This window comes from Phacochoerus africanus, chromosome 15, assembly GCF_016906955.1.
Source record: "Phacochoerus africanus isolate WHEZ1 chromosome 15, ROS_Pafr_v1, whole genome shotgun sequence".
NCBI classification, from domain to species: domain Eukaryota; kingdom Metazoa; phylum Chordata; class Mammalia; order Artiodactyla; family Suidae; genus Phacochoerus; species Phacochoerus africanus.
The window spans coordinates 97,050,825-97,065,883 of NC_062558.1; the positions used below are offsets into that span (position 1 = coordinate 97,050,825).

At 43.2% G+C, this 15,059-nt stretch overlaps 1 long non-coding RNA gene across 1 annotated transcript in view; it reads right to left on the reverse strand.

Annotated features, from left to right (window-relative positions):
- LOC125115965 (uncharacterized) overlaps window positions 1-15,059 on the reverse strand; it is a 118,258-nt gene that overhangs the window by 59,209 nt on the left and 43,990 nt on the right. Inside the window, exon 7 of the long non-coding RNA XR_007132214.1 lies at window positions 4,276-4,340. This is a non-coding gene — a long non-coding RNA (uncharacterized LOC125115965). The remainder of the gene's footprint in view (window positions 1-4,275; window positions 4,341-15,059) is intronic.

Consider the following 15,059-nt stretch of genomic DNA (forward strand, 5'->3'; position numbering starts at 1 on the left):
CTTTTTGAAAGTGAAATAATATCCACCTGTTGTTTCACTTTCATGTCCCTTTTGATATATTAAAAAAAAAAGAATACTATTCACCTTTACCAATCACATTCCAAAACCCACTCAACTTGAATAACATGCTTATTTATCAACAGGGATCCACACTTAGATGGTGCAGATGGATAGATATATAGGTAAAATGCCAAAAATATTCCAGGCCCTTGATGAAATGCCAGACTTTCTTGGCTAATATAAATGCAAATGAATATATATATATATATATATATATATATATATATAGTCTTTTTGCCTTTTTTTGGGCCGTTCCCGTGGCATACGGAGGTTCCCAGGCTAGGGGTCGAATGGGAGCTGTAGCCACGGGCCCACACCAGAGCCAGAGCCACAGCAACACAGGATCCAGAGCCGCGTCTGCGACCCACACCACAGCTCACAGCAACACCGGATCCTTAACCCACTGAGCAAGGCTAGGTAGGGATCGAACCCGCAACCTCATGGTTCCCAGTCAGATTTGTTAACTACTGCGCCACGATGGGAATGCCATTAATATATATTTTATTAAAAATAAGCAATTGACTTTTGAATGATCTGTCTCAGAGAATCACACTAACCTCCAAGCCATACATTTTATTTTCACAGCAAGAATAAATTCATAGTCAATGATAAGCTCACTTGTGATAGCAAATACTACAGCTTTAAAACCTTCAGATTTCCTTGAAAATATTCCCTGAAATATTTGGTAGAGAAAAAATAAAAAACGTTTTCTGAAGTTGCACTTTTTTTTTTTTGGCCACACCCTCAGTTCCCGAGCCAGAGATCATTTCTGAGCTATAGCTGTGACCTATGCCTCATCTGGTTCCTTAACCCACTATGCCTGGCTGGGGATCGAACCATTGCCATCTTAGGGACAAAGGGGATCATTAATCCACTGTGCCACAGCAGGGATAACCTGAAAGTGGCACTTACAACTGCCTCATATGGTGCCAGGTGGTTTCCTGGATATAATACCTTGGAATAGAATCCAGGGGCAAAGATTCCAGGAAATTTCTTAGTAGCTTATTTACAAATGCATTATCTCATTTCTTTCAACAAATCATTTATCTACCAACAAATATTATCATACTTGATCAATTCCATGATTTCCTTCTACTGATAGTTTCTCCCATTTCTATTTCCTCTCCTCTCAGGAGTATTTTGCTTCATAATTATAGGTTTATTCACAGAGTGTCCTACTTTTGGGATCATGTGATATTAGTGCCTCCCTTTACTGATCCTTTTTGTTACTCTTCAATGAGTTTTTCAGGTCTTTTCTATTTGACTTCAAAGTTCTCGTTTCAACATGAATTGTGGTGGCCATTGTTCAGTAAGCTAAATCAACATTAATAACAAAAACAATGACTTAGTGGACATATAATGAACTGCCAGTTATGCACATTAAAATACACAATTTTTACCACAACTCTATGTAAACGCTATGTTTATTATTTCTATTTTACAAAGGTGAGTTAAAATAGGAATGGTGAAGCAGGTGGTCTGACTCCTGAACCTGAGTATAACAAATCTGCCAGTAGAGAAGATTACTCTGGGCTGAGATGGGGAAGGGCAATCTTCCAATGTGAACTTATAGGCATATGATGTGAATTCACAGGATAGGCTATGCTTCAGGCCTCTGTACTATCAGTGCAGCTTTGGCTCTGGAAATGGGCTTTCAGTTGGGGATCCACATCATATAGAACCAGTCCTATATACTGTGGTCATTGGTAAGTGACAGATGTGTGTGCTGATACACCAAATTCTACTTTAGATTTATTCATGATAGTCATAAATATAGTATACATAAAAGAAAAACTTTCAGGGCACCCACTTCAAAAATTTCTATGAATCCATTAATTGATATTTCATTGATGAGTCTATTCACTGATTCATCCATTGAGATTAACATATTTTAGATTGTGATTACCATTTTAAAAATCATATTTGTGTATTGAATTTTTAGGTGAATAACGATTTGGACTAGATTGTTACTTATATTAACTTTAACATGTTTTTCACTTTCATGGTTCTCTCTTAAATGTTATAGAATAAAAATCTCGTAAAAGCCCTACTCTTCTGAATAATACTGTGGTAACATCAATGCCTTTAGCTAACATGGGTGTTGGTACTGAGTAACTCTAGCTTACTAATGGACGTCCTGATCCTGAGATTTCTCTAACTTTACATAGACTAGTTGGGAAACTAACAGCCTACTTTATTTATTTATTTATTTATTTATTTACTTACTTACTTATTTATTTATTTATGTCTGTCTTTTTAGGGCTGCACCGCGGCATATGGAGGTTCTCAGGCTAAGGATCCAATCGGAGCTACAGCTGCTGGTCTATACCACAGCAGCACCAGATCCAAGCTACATCTGTGACCTACACCATAGCTCACAGCAACAATGGATCCTTAACCTGCTGAGCGAGGCCAGGGATTGAACCCACATCCACATGGATACTAGTTGCGTTCCTAACCTGCTGAGCCACAACAGGAACTCCAGGACAGCCTAATTCAAAGAGACCTGCCCAGGCTGGCCCCATGAAATGTAAATAAGTAATTGCCTGCTTTTGTCTTCTACCTCTTTTGCATCTGGACACTTACACACTATTAGGAGACTTGTTAGGTATATCTTTTCACACATTGTCAGGAAGAATTATGGCAATCGACATACAAATATTCAATGAAGCCATTTTGCAAACTGTTTTGTGACAACTGGGATTCACAGTGTTAGATTATGCATTCACACATAAACTGCTAGGAATAAATACAGGATAAATAAGTGGATCTGGATCTTTCTGCTTTCAAACTGGACAGTGAAGCTAAAATCATTAGCAACTTAGAAGACTTACAGTAAATATTTATCCATCAATTTTATAAAAGTCTTTCCATTACACAGTGAGGATTTTTAAAAAATTATTATAGTTCCCTGTCTTTTCTCTCCTTCAGGAATATCTTTAGCTATCCCCTGGTTTGGAGAGAAAGAGGTATAAACACAACCTTATCATCTGTGCACCAGAGGGCATCTAAATAGAGCATTTCTTTGCCATTTATAGTTGTCTCTATGTGGATGATTCTCTATTGGCTACCCTAAAGTCTTTTCTCACTTCGTCTTGGAGAAGTTGGATAAAATTTCTGGGAGATTGTTATTTTCCTTAGTTTCTGGTGTTGATGTAAGTCTCTTCCTCCCATCCTCTCCTTACTTGAATTTCTATATTAGTCTTGTCGTCTCAAAAGGACAATAAAATGTATGAGACGGTTTTTGTTTGTTTCTCTTTTTTCAGAGACACCTGTGGCATACGGGAGTTCCTGGGCTAGGGTTTGAATGGGAGCTGTAGCTGCCAGCCTGCACCACAACCACAGCAATGCAGGATCCAAACCATATCTGTAAGCTACATCACAGTTCATGGCGATACCATATCCTTAACCCACTGAGTGGGGCCAGAGATTGAACCAGCATCCTCACAAAGACAACAACAGGTCCTTAACCCTCTGAGCAACAACAGAAGCTCTGTATAGGAGGTTTGATGAGTGTGTGTGCTTGCTTACATTTCTACTGTATAGGAAAATTGTCCTTTTTACCCACCTCCTACTGGTTCTTCAAAGCATCACATCTACTGGAAAGATTTCTCTAACTCAGAGAAGCAAAGAATTGTACTCCTTTAAGAGTCTTTCAGACTACATATTATCTTATTTTATAATTATTCATTTATGTGTTGTTTTCTGCTACCAGACTGAGAGCTCTGTCAGAGGATGAATTATGTCACATTCACCTTGCTATACAGTGGGATCTGAAATTATTTTGTTGAATGAGTGACTAAACTAATAAGAAATTCACTGAAAAGTTTAGGAAAGTATTTTGACAGGAACTTTTACATTCTTCATACGATATTTTCAGTCACTTGAGTTCAGTGTTTACAAATCAGTTTTATAATTTTGCGGGTGAAATAAAATAGTTTAAAATAATTATTTCAAGATGTGATTTAATGGTTAATTATTATTCCATCTATTTATTTTAAAATATATTTCTCTTATAATACATTTTTATAAAACCTCTGGATAAGAAACCCAGCACACTAATACATGTTTTCATTTTTAATGAAAACCTCTCTGTAAGTAGAGTTGTTAAATGTAGAATAGAAGTTAAAGTCTGCCCTTCAGTATTAAGCGTCACTTAAATGTCACAAGTACTGAACATACAGTAAATACGTAAAGCTAAGAAATGAAACCTACCTTCTTCTGTATGCTTTCCTTGTGGCCTGCTTCTTCAATTATTCATGTTTCTTCCCATAATCCATCTAGAAGGGTTGGAGAAAGTTCAGCATAGGAAGAGGACCCAGAGGCTCTTTCAGAAAAATAGAATGAGGCACAGCTAGCCTTACATTTAGTCAAGATTAAACCAATTTAAAGGATCTCCTTATATTTTTCAAAATATTTTCTATGACTGAAGGTTTTCTCATCTATGGCATATAATTCCAAATCCCATTTGGATTATCTGTTATTCATGTTAGAGTCTCATATTGATAGATTAAGGTAGAGCTTTCAGTAGTACTCTTGGTTTTTTTTTTTTTTTTTTGGCTGTGCCCCAAGCATACAGAAATCCTAGGCCAGGGATTGAATCTGTACACAGCAGTGACAATGCTGGACCCTTAACCACTAGGCCACCAGGGACCTCTATTACTCATTTTTAAATCAAATTGATTTCCTTCTAATGCCCAATAATATGGTAGGCATTTGGATAAGGATAATAGAACATGTGGCATAGGTCACAGATGCAGCTGGCTCAAATCTGGCATTGCTGTGGCTGTGGCATAGGCCTGCAGCTGTAGCTCTGATCTGACCCCCAGACAAGGAACTTCCATATGACACAGGTTTAGCTGTAAAAAGAAAAAAAAATTACCTTTAGAAAGATACCCAATAAGGGGAGTGGAGCAAGATGGCGGAGGAGTAAGAGATCACACTCAAGTTTTTCCACAAACACATCAAAAACACACATCTACATGTAAAACATCTGGCACAGAACAACTGAACGCTGGCAAAAGAACTTAAACCTCCAAAAAGGGCAAGAAAACCTTGACATACCTGGGTAGAACAAAAGAAAAAAGAGAGAGAAAAGGAATCCAGACAGGACTAGCATTCCCAAAAGGGAGCTGTGAAGGAGAAAAGGAACCCACCTCCTGGGAAGCCACCTAACTGATGGAAAAATCAGCCGAGTAGGCGAGACCTCAAAGTGGCCGAGAAAAGCGCAGCAGCTGGACTGAGAACAGCAAAGCAGAGTGAGAGCCGCACAGCTCATCAGAACCACTGGCCTGGACGCCACAGCCTGAGATGCTCAGGCGGGGCTGGGCGCTGAGAAGTAGGCTCTGGAGGTCAGTCCTGGGAAGAAGACTGGGGCTGGCTGTGTGGGAACAGCCTGAGGGGCTAAGGAACAGTGCGCCATGGGCAGGGGAGTGGTATGCCAAAGGCTGAGGAGGGGGATGCCATGGCAGAGGGAACCGGGAGAAGGTCCGGACAGCAGGAGAGGTAAGGCGCCATGTTGGGGAGGGCAAAAGGAGGAGGGGCGGACTGCCCTAGAAAGCGCCCAGCGCCTAGCGTGCGCATGCCCACAGGCTCTCAGAGGGTGCGGGGGAGGCTCTGGCGCAGGCTACAGGCACGGAGAAGCCTCTTGCTCATTTAGGGGAGACTGGGCACTTCTTGTGCAGGCTGCTGGTGGCCAGGCACCTCTTATGTGGGCTAAGGGCATCAGGGGGCTAAGTGTGACGTGATGCCTCTTGCATGATCTACAGGTGGTAGGGACAGACCACAGTGGTCATGTCAGAGGCCAGAAGGAGGAGTGGCTTGTTAGGGTTAGGTGCCTATGAGTGGGCTCCACCTGCTACCCCAGTCACCTCAGAGGTTGGCAAAAAAGGAAAAAAGAGGGTACTGCAACCAAGCACCATACGCTGTTGCTCTCATTCCCCTGGGAACACACTCTCACTGCAGGTGCCACTGCCAAATGCTCTGCTGCTCTTCCCAAAACCCTACAACTAGGAACAGCTGGTACAGCACCTCCTGCGTGGGCTAAGTGGGACAGGGAGCTTCTTGCTGGTCTGCAGGTGGCGGGATTCCAGAGGTGGGCATGGCCCACTGCCACCAGGGATACCTGAACAGAATTCACTTGCAGCCCCACCTCAGAGGGCACCACAGAGAAGGACATTGCAATGAAACACCACTCGTTGTTGTTCTCACTCCCCTGGGAACACATCCACCATGCTGCTGCCACTGCCAAACACTCTGGGCAGTGCCCAAACGCTGGATCACTGTCCCTTCCTAGGAACCTGCAACTAGAAGCAGCTTGTGCAGCACCTCCTTTGGAGGCTAAGCAGGACAAGGTGCTTCTGGCATGGTCTACAGGAGGAGCGGGCAAAGCACTGCAGTTATTTCCGGTTCCAGAGGTGGGAGTGGCTTGCTACCACTGGGGGTCCATGAACAGATACCACTTGCAGCCCCATTCACCTCAAAGGCATCACGGAGGAGGGCACTGTGACTGAACACCACCTGGCAGTGCTCTCACACCCTGGGAACATACCCGCCCTGCTGCTGCCAATGCCAAATGCTCCAGGCAGCATCCACATGCCTGATCTCTGTCACTTCCCAGGATCTGCAACTAGGAGCAGCCTGTACATCACCTCCTATGTGGGCTAAGTGAGATGGGTTGCTTCATGCATGGTCTACAGTTGGCAGAGGCAAAGCACCACAGTTACCATTGACTCTAGAGATGGTCATGGCCTGCTTCCAATAGGGGTCCCTGAACAGGCACCACCTGTGGTTCCAATCACCTCAGAGGAGGGCATTGCAATCAAACACAAGCTGTTGTTGCTCTCACTCCTCTGGGAACTCACACACCCTGCTGCTGCTTCTGCCAAATGCTCTGGTCACCTTGTAGATCTGCCTAGAGCTTATTACCACTTCCCAGGGCCCTGCAACTAGGAGTAGCCTGTGCCACCTTCCTGCAGGTCCTTGTTGCTGTTGAGAGCCCAACCACCAGGCATTGACTGCTGACCCTACCCATTGCCTCCTTCTCCCTGAAAACACACTGAGCAGCCTGGGGATAACAACCTGCTCACACCGAAGAAAGAGACACCAAATATTCAAACTCCCACACCAAAAATAAATAGTAACCCCCCCAAAAATACAAAGGGGAAATCTTGCATAGAAGTAGCCTTACAAGACCACAGTTTGGCTTCCCCAAACTCACAGAAAAAGAAAAACACAAGCAAGATTAGGAAGCTCAGAAGCCATTCCCAGTTAAAGGAACAGGAGAATTCACCTAAAGCAGTCAACAATGAAACAGACCTCTGCAGTCTGACAGACTTTGAGTTCAAAAGGGAGATAGTGAAAATACTGAAGGAATTAAGAAAGGATATGAACAGTAATGCAGATTCCTTTAGAAAGTAACTAGAAAATATAAGGAAGAGCCAAGAAAAACTATAAAATTCATTTGCAGAGATACAAACTGAGCTAAAGGCAATAAACACCAGAATGAATAATGCAGAGGAACGAATTAGTGACATGGAAGATACAATAATGGAAATCACCCAATCAGGACAGCAGACAGAAAACCAAATGAAAAAACATGAAAACTATATAAGAGACATGTGGGATAATACAAAGTGGGCCAATCTACGCACAATAGGAATTCCAGAAGGAGAATAAAAAGAAAAGGGGATTGAAAATATATTTGAAGAAATGATGGCTGAAAACTTTCCAAATCTAAAGGATACTGATATCAAGATACAGGAAGCACAGAGGGCTCCTAAACAAGTTGAACCCAAACAGGTCCACACCAAGCCACGTTATAACGAAAATGGCAAAAGTTAAAGAGAGGATTCTAAAGGCAGCAAGAGAAAAGCAAAGCGTTAATTATAAAGGAACCCCAATAAGGCTATCAGCTGATTTCTCTACAGAAACACTACAGGCCAGAAGGGAGTGGCAACATATATTCAAAGTGCTGAAAGGAAAAAAATTTGCAACCTAGAATGCTCAATCCAGCAAGAATACCATTTAAAATAGAAGGAGAAATGAATTTCTCCAACAAACAAAAGCTAAAAGAATACAGCAATACAAAACCTATTCTAAAAGAAATACTGAAAGGGCTTCTCTAAATTGAAAAAAAAAAAAAAAGAATTAGGATGGAGGAAACCACAATTGGAAAGCAATCACTTAAATAAGTCAGCATACAGATCTAAACATGAAGATGGTTAAAAAAAAAAAAGACATCAAAATCATACAATGTGGGGAAGGAAAGTAAGAAAATAAGAAAATATAGATTCTTTTTTTATTTTAATGATGTTTGTGAGCCTATATGACTATCAGGCTAAAGCAAGCAAATATAGGAAGGGGTTAGCATACTTAAAAAACAGGGCAACCACAAATCAAAACTGAACATTACATTCACAAAAACTGAAAGGAAAAGTACTCAAGCATAAAATAAATGGAAACCATCCAACCAAAAAAAAGAAAAGGCAAGAGAAACACAGAATCAACTAGAAAGACACCCAATAAAATGAGTCCACCAGCTACCTCCAGGACGAATAGTTGGAAGCAGGTGTGGAGATTTTTACCATATGTCTGTTTATACACCCCGAATTTTGTACCAATGTGCAACTAGTACCAATTAAAAACTATTTATTTTTTTAATGATTGCAGGAATAATAATACACTAGTCATTCAATGTGATACTTGGCTTGGAAGAGCAGAGGTTGGGCTGGAAAAAACCATAGCACCATCTTAGGTGCATGATTTCCTGCCAGAATTCCCTGAACTTAAGGGCAGTCAGGGATTTGGGTCCCTGGTCCAACCCTGCATAAGTCACTCACCCCTATGGCCTCAGGGTCTTCAGTGGTGACCATCCTGCTGGGGAGACAGACATAACCTATATTTGCACAAACCCAGATGTGAAGCAAGCTCTCTTTCTAGGCAAGATAAGAACAAGAATTCTTCTAGGAACTCACTGCTTAATAGTCCAAACTGGATTCCAAACCAGAATATTCATCAAACCCGGAACCCCAGGGAATCCACAAGAAGGCTGTTCCCATGCTCCAGCAGAGCAGGACAGTCAGGCCAGTGGTACCAGTAGTCAGTAAGAGTAATGGCAAATGTAGGCGCTAGAGTCCCTGCCCAGCCAGCATCCTGGCTCATCCCTCAGTACCCTTGTCCAAGGCCTGAGGGACAAGCCTGGTCCACTCTGAGTGGTCCTGTGGGGTATGAATGGGGCACAGCCCTTGAGTGGATGGCATGGGCTATGCAGAGAGGCTCATAAGTTCTGACCAGCGCTATTTGCTCAGGTCCAGCTCTGGCTGGGAGAGGCAATCACAGCTGCTTCTCAGCATCCCTCTGACTATAACATACAGACCTAAAGGCTTGTTCAAAGGAGCAGATGGCAATTAGGGGCAGGCAGCATCCCTTTGAAGCATATATATAGATGCCCTTGGCTGGCTCTGCTGGCCTCAGTTAGGGAGGTGAACGAGGACAGCTCTGGGGTGCTGCATGAGAAAGTGGCCAGGCCAGCCTCTGTCCACCCCTCCCCAGCACCAGGGAAGCCCTAGTTGACTAGCAGCAATTCTATATTTATTCATGAAATGGTCTCCATCTGCTCTTGAAACACTTTCTCCCCTGACTTGTGAGCCTCTTCCTCCCCAGCTCCTTGCTTCTGCACTAGGTTTCAGAGTTTGGCAGGACCCTAGAATCCTGGAGCCTGGGGCCTGGGTCTAGCCAGACCACAGCTTCTGGGCACCTCCAACACCACCTTCATCTATCAGGGCCCCTGGGCCATGTGTTTCTACTTCCCTGACACTCAGACCTTGATGCAGGAGAAGGCAGCTTGACAGGGTGCCCTGCCAGGGTGCCCAGAGCTGCCCAGAGCAGAGAGTGACCAGCAGGGCTGGGCTGAGGGGGGCCTCTCTAGACTGGATGTTTCTGAAATCTAGCCTTTGAAGGGTCTTAACAGAAACCCTCCTCAGAGATGGACTTGCTCAGGGTTCCTTTAAGGGAATCAAGGTGACAAGGTCATTTCCCAGGAGTATAACTTACATCCAATAAAATTCATCGATTTTAGTTATATAACAATGAGTTTTGACAAATGTATGGTCATGTAACCACCACCTCAATCTAGATAAAGAACATTTCTGTCACCTCTAAAGAGTGTCCTTTGTGGTTAATAGCCTTCCCCAAGCACTAAACCTGGCAACCACAGATGTCTTTTCCATACCTGTAGTTTTAACATTTTCCAGACTGTCATAAAATTAAAATCATAAAATACGTAGCCTTTTGAGTCTAGCTTCTTTCATTTAATAATTTTCAGCTTCATCCTTATCATTGCATCCTCAGAACTTGCTTCACTCACTGCCAAGTAGTGCCCTACTCCATGGAGGTACCCTACTTTGTTTATTTACTCACTAAGTGACTAGGACATTTGAGTTGTTTCCATTTTTCAGTTATGAATCATGCTACTATGAACATTCATGTACAGGTTCTTATGTGGACATACATTTTCATCTCTCTTAGGTGAATGCCTAGGGATTACTTGTCATATGGTAGGTATATGTTTACCTTTATAAGGATCAGCCAAACTTTTCTAAAACGGTTTATCATTTTACATTTTCACCAACATCTGAGAGTTCCAGTTCCTCCACATCCAGTTCCTCCACTTAGTATTGTCAGTCTTTTTCATTTTGGTCCTTCTAAGAGGTGTAAGGTGGCATTTTACCATGAATTAATTTGCATTTCCCTAATGATCAACGATACTAGAGTATTTTTATGTGCTTATTGGTAATCTTCAAAACTTCTTTGATGAAATGTCCATTAAAATCTTTTGCCACCCCCCCATCCTGTGTTTAGTAGTCTGGTAAGGTTGTCAAGGGGGGTCACTAGCATGAAGGGAAGTCAGCAAACTCATGTCCTGAACACTGCTCTGAACACTGGCCAAGGATGAGCCCATTTATTAAGTAGTGGACTCTCAGCCAGGGACTGTGAGGGTCTGAAAGTCATGCTCTTCTATAACCCCAGACTCACTTCACAAACTGCACTAAAACGAGAGCTGGCCACAGGGCAGCCAAGGAGAGGCACTGCCTAGGACTTTACCCTTCTGGTGAGCAACCCCCATGGGGGCCTAGAGGGAAAAGAATACAAAGTTGTCTCAATGGGCAAAATAATAGTGTCTGTAAAGATGAATTGGGAAATATACGTAAAACTTTCAGTCATTGCCAAGAAAACAGCAATTGCTCTTTAAATGTCAACTATTAATCTTTATTCATTCGGAATTTGATAAAAAAGTTTTTCAGTATGGAACCTGAGATGCAAACCCCCAAGTTAGAAAACAATACAAGGCTTGGGAGGTCTTCTGGGTGTCACACCGGCACCCTCCCTCAACCCCAGACTGGTCCATCCCTGTAAAGCAAGTCTCAGCTCATAACTGCTGCTTACCAGACACTATCCCCACTGCCCTGGCAGGACTCTGAGGGTTTCTAATGGTGTCACCTGCCCTTTTGCTTCCAGGGGCCCAAACAGCCCTGCATTTCACATGCAAACAGCACACACAGACTTGGCCTTGTGCTTTAGTCCCTTCGCCAAAAACACTTCATCCCAATCAAATACGTTTTCCAAAAAGAGGTCACTGTCATTTCCATTCCTCTGAATTACTAGGGCCAAGACCTCCTGAACAGTCACTGTAGGCAATGATTGTGGGGACAGAGACCAAAGCCTGGGGGCATTTGGGGTGTAGGAGCAGCTGTCTTGGTTGGCACCAGACAGTGTGGATAGGAATGCACTTGGGACAGAGGAGATGGAGAATGGGAAGGCTGCGCTGCTATGCAGAGCCCCTGAGTTCATTCTGGGAAAGTGAAAAAGCACTGCAGGTTGAGAGCAAGAGGTAACGTGACCAGGAAACTGGAAAGCAGTGCGCAGCTGGGCAAGGCGGTCAGGGTGTGGAAAGAATGTGGGTTCAGGAGAAGCCACTCCCAGCTGTGGTACCTTAGACAAGTCCCTAGAGCTCTCTGAGCCTTGTTTTCCTTCTCTATGAAATGGGCTAATTAGAAGAAGCCTGCCTGCCATAAAGGAGAGCTGAGGGTCAAGTAGCCCAGGAGTATCACATGCTATGTCAACAAGGTCATCACAGTTTCACTAGTGGGTGTGGAAGGGGACATAGTGGCACCATGCTTCCTGCCCTGGGAACATCCTGATCCCCACAAATCTCTCACTAAATGGTTTTAGCCTCCACCAACGGTCTTGGCCTGAATGAATCACTCCCTGGTGGCTACAGATCATCAATTTTCTGATTCTCTCTTTCTTTTGACACTGACATTCTTCTGTGAAGAAGAGCTTCCTTTACTCCCTGGAATGAACAAGTACTTCTCAAAAGGTGTCATGCTTGCCTCCAGTGGTGAGAAGTTGGCTTCTCTCTCTCCTTCCTCCCTCCCTTCTTTCCTTCTTTCCTTCCTTATTCTTTCTTTCCTTCTTCCTTTTCTTCCAGTTATTACTTTCCTTCGCTTTTTTTTTTTTTTGATTATGCTGAAGGGCCCATGATTTTATATGTATTGCCTGTTGTGTTCAAATCTTTGAGCACTTCCTTCTTTCTCACACAAGATATCCCAGGCCCACTCGAGGCTGCCCCTGCTCTAGATCTACCACAGCCAACCCCTCAAAGAGCCCTGGGTATTCGGTGTGGATATAGGATTTAGAGCCTAGAATCTGGCTCTGGGTGTGCTCCCTGCCAGGAAGGTGACATACATCAATGTGCAGAAGAAAGATTTGCAACCAGAGAGTCACTGGGGATTGGCCAGATCCCACAGGCAGCTGTGGCAGAGTAGGAGCTGAACTCTCAGACTCCCAGCTCTCTTCTCAGGCCCTTTGGAGCGAGGAGTGATTTCCAGCTAAGTCAGTTCCAGGTCTATGTCCCACAGCCTGTGGTTCTCCCAAGGGAGCCCTCGTCAGGCATCCTTTTCATATTGGCTTCACCCCTGTGGTCATGTAAACCCTTCTGGGGTTTACTCAGAAAATGAATAATTTCAAGAGCACTAGAAAAGCCCAGGCCCAGAAATAACGCTGCTCACCCACTAGTGATGTTACAAATTCCACCATTCACTCCTAAATATCAAGATTTAGATCTCTATTGGAGTTCCCGTCGTGGTACAGCAGAAATGAATCAGACTAGGAACCATGAGGTTGCAAGTTCAATCCCTGGCCTCACTCAGTGGGTTAAGGATCCGGCGTTGCCATGAGCTGTGGTGTAAGTCACAGATGTGGCTCAGATCTGGTGTTGCTGTGACTGTGGTATAGGTCGGCCCCTGTAACTCCAATTAGAACCCTAGCCTGGGAACCTCCATATGCCAAGGGTGTGGCCCTGAAAAAGACAAAAAAAAAGCCAATAAATGAATAAATAAATAAATAGATAAATAGATAAATAAATAAAAATAGGAGTTCCCTTCCTGGCTCAGTGATTAACGAACTCCACTAGGATCCCTGAGGATGTAGGTTCAATCCCTGGCCTTGCTCAGTGGGTTAAGGATCTGGCGTTGCCGTGACCTGTGGTGTAAGTCACAAAAGTGGCTGGGATCCTGTGTTGCTGTGCTATGGTGTGGGCCAGTGGCTACAGCTCTGATTCAACCCCTAGCCTGGGAAGCTCCATATGCCACGGGTGTGGCCCTAAAGTAGCAAAAATAAATAAATAAAAATAGGACTTCCTGTCATGGCTCAGTGGTTAATGAATCTGACTAGTATCCATGAGGATGCTGGTTCAATCCCTGGCCCCACTCAGAGATTAAGGATCTGGTGCTGCCATGAACCGTGTTGTTAGGTCGCTGACTTGGCTCAAATCTGACATTGCTGTGGCTGTGGTGTAGGCTGGTAGCTGCATCTCTGATTTGACTCCTAGCCTGGGAACCTCCATATCCCACAGGTGTGGCCCTAAAAAGACAAAAGACAAAACTAATTAATTAATTAATTAAAATATAAAATATATAAATAAATAAAAATAATGGCTGGCCCAGCCCACCAGAGCTGTGCTGCCTCAACCAGTTAGCCATTACTCATCCATGGCTGTTGAAATATAAATCTAAATTAACTAAAATTCAATAAATTTGGGTTCTCAATATCACTAATCATTAGAAAAATGCAAATCAAAGCCACAATGAGATATCACCTCACATCTATTAGAATGGCTAACATCAAAAAAGCAAGAGATATCAAGTGATGGTGAGGATGTGGAAAAAAGGAAACTTTGTGCATTGCTGGGAAGGTAAACTGTTGCAGCCACTATGGGACACAGTATGGAAGTTCCTCAAAAAATTAAAAATAGAATTACCATATGATCCAGGATTCCATTTCTGAGCATTTATTTGAAGGAAATTAAAATACTAACTTGAAAAGACAGCGGCACCCCCACTTTCACTGCAGCATTACTTACAATGGCCAAGACATGAAAACAATCTAACTGTCCATAGATGGATGAATGGATAAAAATATATGGTGTATACATGCAGTGGAATATTATTCATCCATAAAAAAGAAGGAACTCTAACCACCTGCAACAACATGGATGCAACTTGAGGGTATTATGCTAAGGGAAATAAGTCAGAAAGACAAATACTCCATGGTCTCACTTATACATGAAGTCTAAAAAACGAAACAAAACAGACAAAATACTGAACTCTTAGATACAGACTGGTGCTTGCCAGAGGGGAGGGATGGGGATATGGGTCTCACCCTGAGAGTCCTGTGACCCTGAGTAGAATGGAGAAAACTCGGCCTGGTCTCCTTTGCACTTAGAGTTCAGGCATGTGACCTGACCCCACTAATCAGATTCAATTCAGATGCCTTCATAAGGCATCAATCCAGAAAGAGGCTCCAGAGGGCAGCAGTGGTTAAGCTCCAAGAAACAAAGAGACATTGGTAGTGCAGCAGTGAGATTTTAGGAAGATCAAGCTCTGGGAAACAGGCCCACTGTAGCATGTGGTGCTCTGTAGGGCAATGGCAGCAATTTC